This window comes from Larus michahellis, chromosome 4 (genome assembly GCF_964199755.1).
Source record: "Larus michahellis chromosome 4, bLarMic1.1, whole genome shotgun sequence".
Classification (NCBI taxonomy): domain Eukaryota; kingdom Metazoa; phylum Chordata; class Aves; order Charadriiformes; family Laridae; genus Larus; species Larus michahellis.
This window is the reverse complement of record NC_133899.1, coordinates 13,047,225-13,058,120: the sequence shown is the minus strand read 5'-3', so window position 1 is coordinate 13,058,120 and position 10,896 is coordinate 13,047,225. Positions and strand designations below refer to the sequence as shown.

The 10,896-nt window shown below is 42.2% G+C and overlaps 1 long non-coding RNA gene across 1 annotated transcript; it reads left to right on the top strand.

The window, feature by feature from the left end:
- The first annotated feature begins 4,202 nt into the window (after window positions 1-4,202).
- Window positions 4,203-6,687, top strand: LOC141741592 (uncharacterized). Its single transcript, XR_012586425.1, has 3 exons — window positions 4,203-4,338; window positions 5,158-5,234; window positions 6,295-6,687. It is a non-coding gene; the product is annotated as an uncharacterized LOC141741592 (long non-coding RNA).
- Window positions 6,688-10,896: the final 4,209 nt, after the last annotated feature.

Genomic DNA, 10,896 nt, shown 5'->3' with positions numbered 1-10,896 from the left:
GGAGAGAGAGAGAGAGTGAGTGTGAAACTGTGTTTCATCTCCTCCCGGCTCTGCTCTCAGGACCAAGTTGCGGTTGAGCAGCCATGCCTTGAGTGCTCCCAAAGACCCAGAAACCGATGGTCCTGAGGACTTCAAACAGGTCAGTATGGACTGAGATGGAGAAGTCATGCTCCCTACGCTGTTTTTAGTAGATCAGCGCATTTAAATGTGAGATGTGTATTTTTTGATTTTGCACTTTAATTAAAACCTATTTTTCAGGTATTAATGGCAAGAAACTGGAGTTTGGTTGGGGATGGTTAAAGGTGGGAAGAAGAAGGAGGAATAAAGCCCAGAGGAAGAGGTAAAGGAGGATAATGGGTTAGTGGGGGTTGAAATAAAGAAGAGGAAGCGGAGTGTGTAAATATGAGCAAAGGGGCAAGTGAGACAGGGGACAGTGAAGACCTGGAGGAAATAGGAAAGCCTCAAGTAATTGCAGAATTTTAGAGTGAGCTGCAATGGGCAGGAGGCAAAAGTTGAAGCAAAACCTGTGACCCTACCTAGACACCTTAATTATCAGTGCAGCTTTCCAGCTGCGGATCGTACATGTCTGCTGTTCAATTGAATTGCTGTCCCTTTCCCCAAACCACTTTACCTCTGCTTCTAAAGGGGAAGTTTTCTAGTTTATCAGTTGTATTTTTTTTAATTGAAAAGTGACACGGTTTTGGCAAACTTGTTTTCTGTCAGCAAGAAGCTGGTTAGCTCTTTGGTTGGTTCCACTTCCCTGGGAATTAGCACTAATTGATTTTTTGTTCAAATCGCTGCACTCAAGGGGCTTGTCTTTCTTGCTAAAGTAAGACTAAACCCAACTGCAGTCAGAGGTGGTATCCCTGGCTGGGCTGTTCAATTCTGACACTTTCGTCCTGTGGACGTCTTTGCCCTTTTTGTATGGTCCTGATGGTACCCTTTGCTCGACAGTTTTCTTCCCAAAGGGTCGTTGTCTCCCACTCACCTTAGCGGGGGATTTGCTGCTTGCTTTTCTATGGAGCCGGCTTCAGCTGGGATTAATAAAAAGGTCTTTTTATTCAGTTTGGCCAACTCAGCCATAGCAAGGTTGAGAGAAGCACATTACAGATAAAATTGTATTTCCACAATTTTGTTTTGGACCTCACAAGAGCACCCTTTTGCCCAGGTTTGGGAGAAGGACTTGACTCAGAACAATGAGATTCTGCTGGAGATTTATCACGTGCCTGGTGACAAGGAGCTGGAGAATTATCTAATATTACTCAGAAAGAGTACACGATGCATGCAAAGCTGTTCAGAAACAATATTAGCCAGACTCATTATTAAAAACCTTCTAGAATTCAAAGTGTGACTGCAGACAAAAACCTAGCTTGAGAGGATGGGAAGGAAATGAAACACCCTTTGCTTTAAAGTACCCATACAAGAATGTTGCGAGGGAGAACTAGCCCCAGTTTACAGAAATGAAACCGATGGCTGAGAGATCTGAGGAAGAAGATGCTGTTCAAATCGCTTAGGGGAGTAGGTTTGGGTCTGAGGAGCGGGTTCACCCCCGGATGTCCTGCCCATAGAGAACAGCAAGTCCCCCCCGGGGTCCCCCGCTGCGGTGGCAGCTGTGTCTGCAGCCACGCGCCGCATGGTGACGCGGCCACGGGCTGTCACCCCAGAGGCTGGCAGAGGACAACCGCGGGCTGAAGTTGGTGGGGTTTTTGCCTGCGTAAGGACTTGGGAGGCGCAGGGTTTGCCTCTGCCTGATTAGCACTCCCTGTGACCAGGGGCACTTTGGATGTATCTCGCTGTGTTTATGTTTTTGGTTCTTATAATGAAAATGAGATCCCTCGTGTAGCCCTCTGCCATTTTGCACGTCAGACTGAAAGTATATATGCTCGTTGTGGGTATTAGTGTCTCAGCTTAATGACAGAAGCCTCGGACAAATAAATCCATGTGCCATGGAGGATTTTCCTAATGAAACTGAAGTACAATACTGTTTACATAATGTCCTTTAGACTCTATTCAAAACAGCGAATGCTGGACGTCGCTGTTATCCACCGACACCAGCTAATACGGGCAGAAATGAAAATGTAATGCAAAGTGGCAGCTCCTTTTAACTTTTCCCGAAGTCTCTGTGTAGTGGCTCTGAGCATCCCCTCTGAACTTTTCCCCTTGTGGGTGGTGCGTGGGGTTTTTTTTCAGGTTGTTGTTGGTTTTTTTTTTATTATTATTTTTAATATATTGACATTCCAGCCCTTGGAACAAGGTCTTCACTCCTTTTCTCATTTCGAGATCTTGTTTTGGGAGAGCTCTAACACCTGTCCACTGATCGCCTGCCAGTCTGCATCTGTGCCCAGCTGACAGGGCTGTCTGCTTTGACTAATGATGTGATTGATGGACAAAATAAGGAAGAACACACAAAAAAACATTTCTGTCTGGTCTGGTGTGTCAGCAAGCCTTCATCAAGTGGCTGCTGAAGGTATATTTTGCTGCATGCCTCATTACACAGTAATGGCATTCCCAGGCAAAGCTGTTTCTTTTCATGACACAAGACAGCAGGCAGCTTTATGGACTCTGGGCCTATCGAGCCTGGAGGAGAGAAGCACTAAAGAGTGGTCATTTCCAAAAGTGCCTCAAGTTGCTTTTTTGTTGTCATGAATTTAATATGAATCAACACAATATGAAATGAGCATGAGGAATTTTAGTGACTAGTCATTTTTTAAGACTGCTGTCTAAACAGCCATCAAGAAAAAAAAACATTTTCTTCTACCAAACCTGTTGCAAAAAGAAGTCATCTGTCAATTTTATTACATTAAAAAAGTACACAGAGGCGTATAGTCCAAACAAATGTCTGCTTCAGCGCTAAACATGTGGAAAACGGCACATATCTGAAGCAAAAAAAGGCAAGTAACTGGCAGGCTGAATGCAGTATTTAACAACTAAGATTTAAATGGCTCTTTATGTAGATCTGTATGAAGAACGCTCTTGTGCGGTTCACGTATTATGTTAGGGGGCTGCCTGCTTCAGGAAGCACGATAATTATGTGATAGCCATTAGGCAACGTGACGTGGGGCTGCGGAGGGGCAGCCATGAAACCCCAGCACATCTTTCTGTCGTGGCCACCAGCGAGGGACAAGCCGGAGTAGTCCCCAGAGGGAGGGATGCAGGCGGAAGGGAGGTTCCTTCTCTGCACACAGCATCCCACCTCCATTTTCCTTGTCTGCTCAAAGATCTGCCGCTCACATCCATCCTCCATCCTTCCTACACCTTGTTTTCCCTTGGTTTCTCCCTCTCCTCTGAAGGCTTGTTACTTCCCATCGAGTTTTTGCATTTTCTTAAATACTTCATTCGGGAAAAGCAGGGAAAAATGAGTTGTGCCTCTTCACTGAAAATCTTTGGATTGTTTTCCTGTTCCTGATACCATGGGTTATTGGGAGTAATTTGCGATTTTAATGAGTTGTGATTAGTTAAGAAATCGTTCTTCACGTAATAAATACTACACAATAAATTAGAAAATGTATACCAGTTCTTTATACCCACTTAAAGAGAGAAAAACATCGACGTAAATTCTTGTTATGACAAATGTAAAAGATAATCTTTTAAAGTGCATTTAATTTACCGTAATAGTAAGAACCACTTTATCGATGCTTGAGTATAGAAAAAAATGAATACAGGATAATTCAAAGCAAATAAATAGCATGATTAAATTCAGTGTGGCACTTACTTACAGACCCACTCGAGTTACCCTTACATATGAGTTAAAAGAATAATAATAGAGCTACCATTTTTGATTCAAGAATAAAAGACTTCTGCGTAGATGTGAATAACTAAAGGCTGTTAACCTGCTTTCTTTAGTCTCGATACTCAATAAGGCAATTCCCGGCTCAAGCGAAGAAGAAATTCTGTTGATTGAAAAGTTTAAACAAAGTAATTATTCTATCAAGTGCGGTAGGGGAGCTAAGTACCACAAAATATCAAACACCTGCAGGTTTCCAAGAAGTTCTCTGCTGAAAACCAGAAGCAGCTGGGTGGAGGAGAGGCCATTTTATCAGTAACCAATGGGTTTCTGTGCTCCACTGACCTTGAAGTCAATACCAGTGCCAAGAGCTCACTGTCTGCTGTTTCTTCTTGCATTATTGGTTTGAGAACCATAAAAACGTCAGAGATTTACTATAAATCACAATTCAGTGGGGTTTTGTTGTCTTGGTTCATTTTTTTTGCTTTAGCTGAGCCTGGCCATATTCATTTGTGAATTGCGGGCGAATAGTTAGCGGAATGCGTCTCATTACCTTTTCCAGGGAGCTTTGCTATCTCTCTAATAGGGAGCTTCGCCTTTCTGTGCTGATTTTGGTAATGCTGGTGGATGGGGCTGGGGTGGGGGCGGCCGGTCGGAGCTGTGAAGCTCCTGCGGTAGGCTGTGGTGTGAGCTCGGAGGGGAAGGAGGGCTATTTTCTTATCTCCCTCGCTGCTTTTTTTAATCACTCGGATTCAGTTTCTGCTTTGGTAAGGGAGACATTCCATTTTTTTGGCCTCTTTTTCCCTGAAGTTGTTGTGTGTGTCGAATTTGTCATGGTTTAATGGCTTACTGTATTTCCCTGCACTGGAACCACTAAACACATTTTCATTTAAGTTGGGATCTTTAAAGAATGATCATCTTATCCATCTGTTCAGAAAGCACAAAGACACAAATCTGGGTCAGAAAAGAGACTTGGAAAAATCCCCTGTACTCAATCAGTTTCTGGCAAGTGAATTTGTCTCATGACTTCAGGAGCTGGTGGAAAAAGAGAGAATTTAGCTGCAAAAATATTCTTTTATCAGGTCTTTGCTTGGAGCCATGGCAAACAGGTTTCCAGTTTTGTAGATGGTAGCAGAGGAACTTGAAAGGATATTTAACCTTAGGTTATTTTCTTTAATCTTAGAAGAACCAGCCACCCGTTAACACGCCTATATATATATATATTTATATATGGGAGCATACAATCTTTTCTTTCCTAATCAGGTTTGTGTATCTCCCTTGATTGATTTTTCTTTTTCCTAAATCCTTAATAATTTTTCTTCATGGTTTCTGCATCCTGTCCAGGCTTTTCTTTCTGTTCTCTGTACGTGATACAGTAGTTAAAGCCTATGGCTCTAGAAGAAATCTGCTTATTTCTTCATTGTTTCTGACAGGGGAGAAAAAAAGCATCTGAAGATCATGGCTTAATTATATGCCATTTGGATGGGAAGACAGGGGGTGTGCATTTGAGGTACTGGAACTATTTTATGAGAATGTATTTTTATAAAGATCATCTATATAGAAAGAAAAGCAGGTTTTGTCCTTGCCTGCCTTTTTGAATCCAGGTCCTAGGACAGGAGTCCACAGTCCACTAGAGCCAGTAGACTTTCACAAACCTTTGAACTACAGATTCCAATTTTTCTAGGATGAGTACTTTTTACTCCAATTTTATAAAAGTTGGCATTGATTGAATGGGGATGTACAAGACTATCGAATTTTGTGGTGTGTCACAGAGATTGAGTCGTGTTCCTTGTTCCTACTGGAATCACCAGGAACCCCACGAACACACCCCAAAACCCCTGCCCGGCTTGGCAAAGTAGGAGTTCTGTCAAGTTGGTATTCATATTTGCAATGTCAAAGGAATGGAGCAGGATTGCAAGGACAAAGGCAGTATGCAATACCCGCTGCGGAAGGGAGCGAGATGCTCCTGCGAAACCAGGATCGAGTTGTTCTTTGTCCGTAGTGAATAATTCCATCTCCTTTGAAGAGATAACAGGCAAAGTCCGGGGGAAGCATTTGCCGCAAGTCACACTGTCCCCACTCCTTTCTCCCTGCTAACTTTGGATGTGATCCTGTCGTTAACCTCTCAGAAATGCAGGCCAAAGCCTTCCCTTGAAACAACAGGTCCTGCTTTTGCCTGGCAAATGACGGTGGCAGCAAGGCTGGGGTACACAGCAATGGCAAGAATCCCGTTCTGGGGAAAAGCTACAAAAAACGTTCAATAAACCACGGGTCGCAGCATTAGAATGCTGTAGACATGTCGAACCTTGGAAGGTTTAATGGAAAATGTTACATACTTGTTGATTATTAGCATGAGGATTTTTTTCCGCTTAAAAAGAAGAAAAACTAATTATTAGTTCTTGAGTGCTCTGTGACCACTGATCTTTATAGAGTGCTATGATGACTAGAGCTGTGTGAATAACTGATGTTTCTGTTCCTTGGCAATACTAAATGTGGATAAATAGTTCACAGTCAAATGAATTTTTTTGTTTCGCTTACTTGACTGTTGATTTTTATTTCTTTTTTTCTAGCTTTCAAAACAGAATGGAAGAAAATGACAAAGAAAACTTCAGTCTTTGATATTATTTTTTTTTTGTTTAAAATGTTTCAATATTCTCAGATTTTTATTTTTTAGTGTTGCTGTGCTTTTACCAATGCAAATAGTGCAGTGAAGTGGAAGTGAATTCGCTAGCTGTTTCCCTGTTTTCATATTTGTATTTTTTTTAACTGCAGAGAAGGCTTTTGGTAGAATAATTTTGCTTAGATCTCGTGACAGTACCTTGCATATGGGAATCATTAAGATGTAAGATTAAGAACCTATCAGCTGAAGGCAATAAAATCAATTTTAAACTTCTGGTGTCCACAAGAGGGGAAAAATCCTGCCATTTGTTAACATGTCCCTCAGGTTGTAACAGTGGGATGCTTCAGGCTGATGTGGAGTTTAAGGCCTGGGTATGGTGACCTCTCAGACCAAGCCCCTGAAGGCTGCTGTATGTATTTGTGAGCGGGGAGAAATCCTCAGCCACGGGAGAAGTTTCCTCTCCCTCTCCATTTATGTTGCATTCTTTTGTCCCCGCGGTGTTTTGGGTATGGATCTATACCAGCATCCAAAGCAGAGAGCTCTGGGGCATTCATGACCACACCTTTTCCCCTTAAACATGTCCAGCAATGGGCACAATTGAGGAGGTACGTTGTCTATCAGTTCAAAATCTGTTAGTGTAAAATCTAAGGTGTATATACACACCATTGTGTTAAACGTTACATGCATATGCAATACATTAGGAGAATGCTGTGTATAATGCAGCCACCATATGTCATATAAAATAAAAATGAAGAGGGTATATGAGCAAATACTGTACAGCATATGGCAATATGAATATTAACCTCAATCTATAAATAGCTTCTGAAATATCTGCTTTAAAATAAGGAAAGAAACCTAACATAATAGCAATTGAGTAAAAATTGTGCGTCTTTTAAAGTTCTTGACGTCAAGGAGGCAAAATATCATTCCGATACTTAGATTTAATATGTACTTCACACAAAAATAAATCATGTAATATTTTCATGGCAGGCATAGAATTTTATGATTTTTATGACGATCATGGAATTGGGATTCATATTTTATAGACAGCACTAATAACGTAAAAAAATGCACCAGAAGAAAGATCTGAAGGAAAGAGGAATGGTGGTGAAGTTGCAGGAAGGAATGGAAAACTTAGCGTAATTAAGCCTTTTTGATAGATTTTGGTTTTGTACTCAGAATAGCTGTTGGTGTATTCACAAGCAAACACACTGATTTTAAATGTTTAAAATAGAGAACAATAAATTGCCCTGTTTCTGGCTGCAATCTCAGTAACATTGAACCAATTGCTTTTGGAGGTAGTTTAATACGCGTTTAATCTTAAGGCTGTGTTTGTTCGTATATGTTGTTTATACATGTTGACTGTTAATTGGTGTCTAATTCTATTACCACCAAATCCCTAGTTCAGATCTTCTGAAAGACAGGGATAGTGTCACATACTCGGGCCACTACTGTTTGCTCTTTGCATTCTCTGTTGTGAATGTACCAAAACCTAATCTCACAGGGAGAGACCGTCGCTAATGGTCACCTGGCAGCCAGCGTTACCCCGAGGAAAACAGCATTTCCTTCTATGTGGGACATTTTGAAGGAGGGGCAGAGAGCAGTATGAATTTGGGCCCCAAGCAAAATTAAAAGATGAACCTTGATTATCTTGAGCTTCCCTGGCATCCGGGGCAGCGCTAGAACAGGATCAACATCACAAAATATGATGGTTTTTGCCAAGCAGCTTAATTGGGATGTTCTGCCAGGAGGATGTGGGGACTTGGGTTCGATGGGCACCTTTGTTTACTAAGGGATTTTAACTCTGGTTTCCAGCTCCCCAGGCTACGCGCGACAGATTTGGTTGCACTGTGGAACCACAAGGGAAATATTCCACATCTTTCCTATGGAAACCGCTACGGTTTTTCACGCAGGTTTATGTTCCAGCCTGTTTACCGTACCTTAACTTTTTTTGGGAGCGGCGCTGCCGTGTGAATGCGAGTCTGGCTGGCTGGTCAGTGCGTTGGGTTGGCAGAGGGTGGCTCCAGTCCTTACGGGTTATTTCCAACTTAATTACTTCTCATTAAAGTAAAGGATCATGGCTAGATGGAGGAAAAGCAAGTTTGTAAGGAGAAGGAAAGCTGCTTGGGGAAGAAAGAGGGACAGTGCAGTAGGAAGAGAGGGAAATCCTTTTCTCATCCAGGAGATGACACAAGAGGCGCTCAGGAAGGAAAGTCGTAGCTGTGGGAGTTTTCAGCTTCTGCCTTGAAGCAGCCAAGCTGAAGTGCCTGCCAAGAAAATGAGAAAGGATATTTTCTTTTACTGAGAATTAGCCCAGTCCGTGTTTTCATTGCTAAGGGGGCACAGGATAGTGCTGCTATCAGCTTCATTATTTACTTCATCTCTGGCTCCTTCAGCAGCTGCTTCCTTGAATCAACGTGTCCCTACCAAATTACGGTAAGGTTGTTTTTTTTACTTAATTTCTGAAACAAACCAAAAGTCTCTTAAGATAAGGAATGGATTGCAAGTGCAGTCTGACCTGGAGTCTATTTTAACAGTATTTCATATAGTAGAAAACTTGACCCTTCAACCTGGCCTGGATTTTCTACAGACCGTGGTGTATGTGAAGGGCTCAGTCTGTTCCCTGGTCCTGGGATACAGCATTAAGAAATACCGTGGTGCTTTGATGCAGCAATTTCTCCTAGAATTCATAAGAATTTCTCCTAGAAGACTTCCCAGGTGTCACCTAACGGGAAAAATGCAAAAAGCAGCAGCAGGAGACAGAGCCTCGCTGGCAGCAGCTCCTTCCCTTCGTCTTGATGGCAGGCCATCAAAGGCCAGTACCAGGAACACTGGCAGCAATGGGGAAGCCTTTCCACTGTAAGTATTTCAATTTCTACTGCATTATCTCAGACGTCTGGACTGGTGGTTTAGCATCGGCCATGTACAATGTGCTCTGTGAGGGTGAATCACAGCATCACCTGTACACGCACCATGTTGCAAATGCAGAAGTAGGAGCAAGTGCCAAAGTGCAGCCTGTGCTTTACCACATAGTCCTGTCAAGTCCATGAACGCGCTGTCGAGGTGCCTGGGGTTTGTTACCGATACGCCATGACGCTGTGTGTTGGGAAGCGGGCTGGGCTCCTGACCCAACGCTGGATTTCACTGGAAATTTGATCTGTGGAGTGTGGAGCATGGGGGACCCAGGGTAGATGCAAGCACTGTTTTAGTTAGAAGTTAGTAGCAGCCCTATATTACCCTGAGCTGCTGACTGCCAGGGGACAAGCCTTTGGAGGAGAAACTCTCTTGCTGTGGTCTCTGGCAGGGCAACACTGCAGCTGGCCGCTCACCCGGCAGGAGTTGCTCCTAAAGACCTTGTGATACTCTAGCATTGACAATTTTCCATATTTAACATATGTTATTAGAACCTGATGGTCCTAAAAGACCATTACAGCCAATATTGCTTGTACTTGTATATAAGTTTTAATTCCCTAAGTGCATATTTATCTGATTGAGCCAGTAGCAGGCTCTGGCAGCGTGTCTGTCACACTTCTGCTCAGCTACTCAACTCTCTGGGGTTTTGTGGTGGGTCATTTCACTTTGTATGTTCTGCGATACCTGCCCTGTAGTGGAAGGAAAGAAGGACTCCACAGAATATCTGAATTTTACTTTTGCCTTCTGAATTATCGTGCTTTTTTTGGTTCCAAGTGGGACGCTTTGGTCCAGCTATGTTTTGCTTTCCACCAGATTAATAACAGTTCGTAGAAATAGTACCGCAGAGCACGCTGCTCATAGCGGCTGTCATTACTAGCAAGCATAGTAAAGAAAAATAATTGACTAGCAAAAGGTTTGATAACTCAGAGTTTTATGTTTCTCAGAAATGACTCATTCCCATATGCGTCCTACAAACTGCATTCTGCACGCTGAACTCACTATAACCTGCTCTTAGCGAGGCTCTTGTCTCACATTCCCGTTTTGGCATTAGAAACAATAAAAGTAACAGCAGCTTTGAAGAGTATGTAAATGTATAATGGCTTTCCAAAGCGGATTGATAATTACTTATTGCACTAAATAATCCTAGAAGTGTGTTAGAGGAGGAATGTGAGAGGAACGAATGAACTTACATAAGTAGAGAAATCTATGCATCCCTTCTGCTGTCTGATTCATTTAAGCAGTCGTATTACAGTATCAATGTGGAGGGGAGATAATGAAGGCTGGTTTATGTTGTTACATCTTTTTTTCCAGGTTTTGTTGGGTTTTTTTTCATTTTAAGAAATGCAATGGTAGCTATGGGTGGAGTTAGCAGCCACCAGTGCCACTAAAACGTTGCATTTAGTTCACTCTGCATAGCGTGGGGAATACGGCAAACACGTTTAATGCCAAAAGTTAAGTTCTTGTGCAGTAAATATTTTGGCTGCTCGAAATTGGAGTTCTGTTGTTTTAAAAGCATTTCCTTTTGTAGACCTTTTTTTTTTTAAAAAAAAATAAGATTTCTGCTGGCACCAATTAAATTCATTTGACCTTTTGAAAGCTAATTTCCAAGAATTACCTCCTCTTTTATCCTAAATTATTT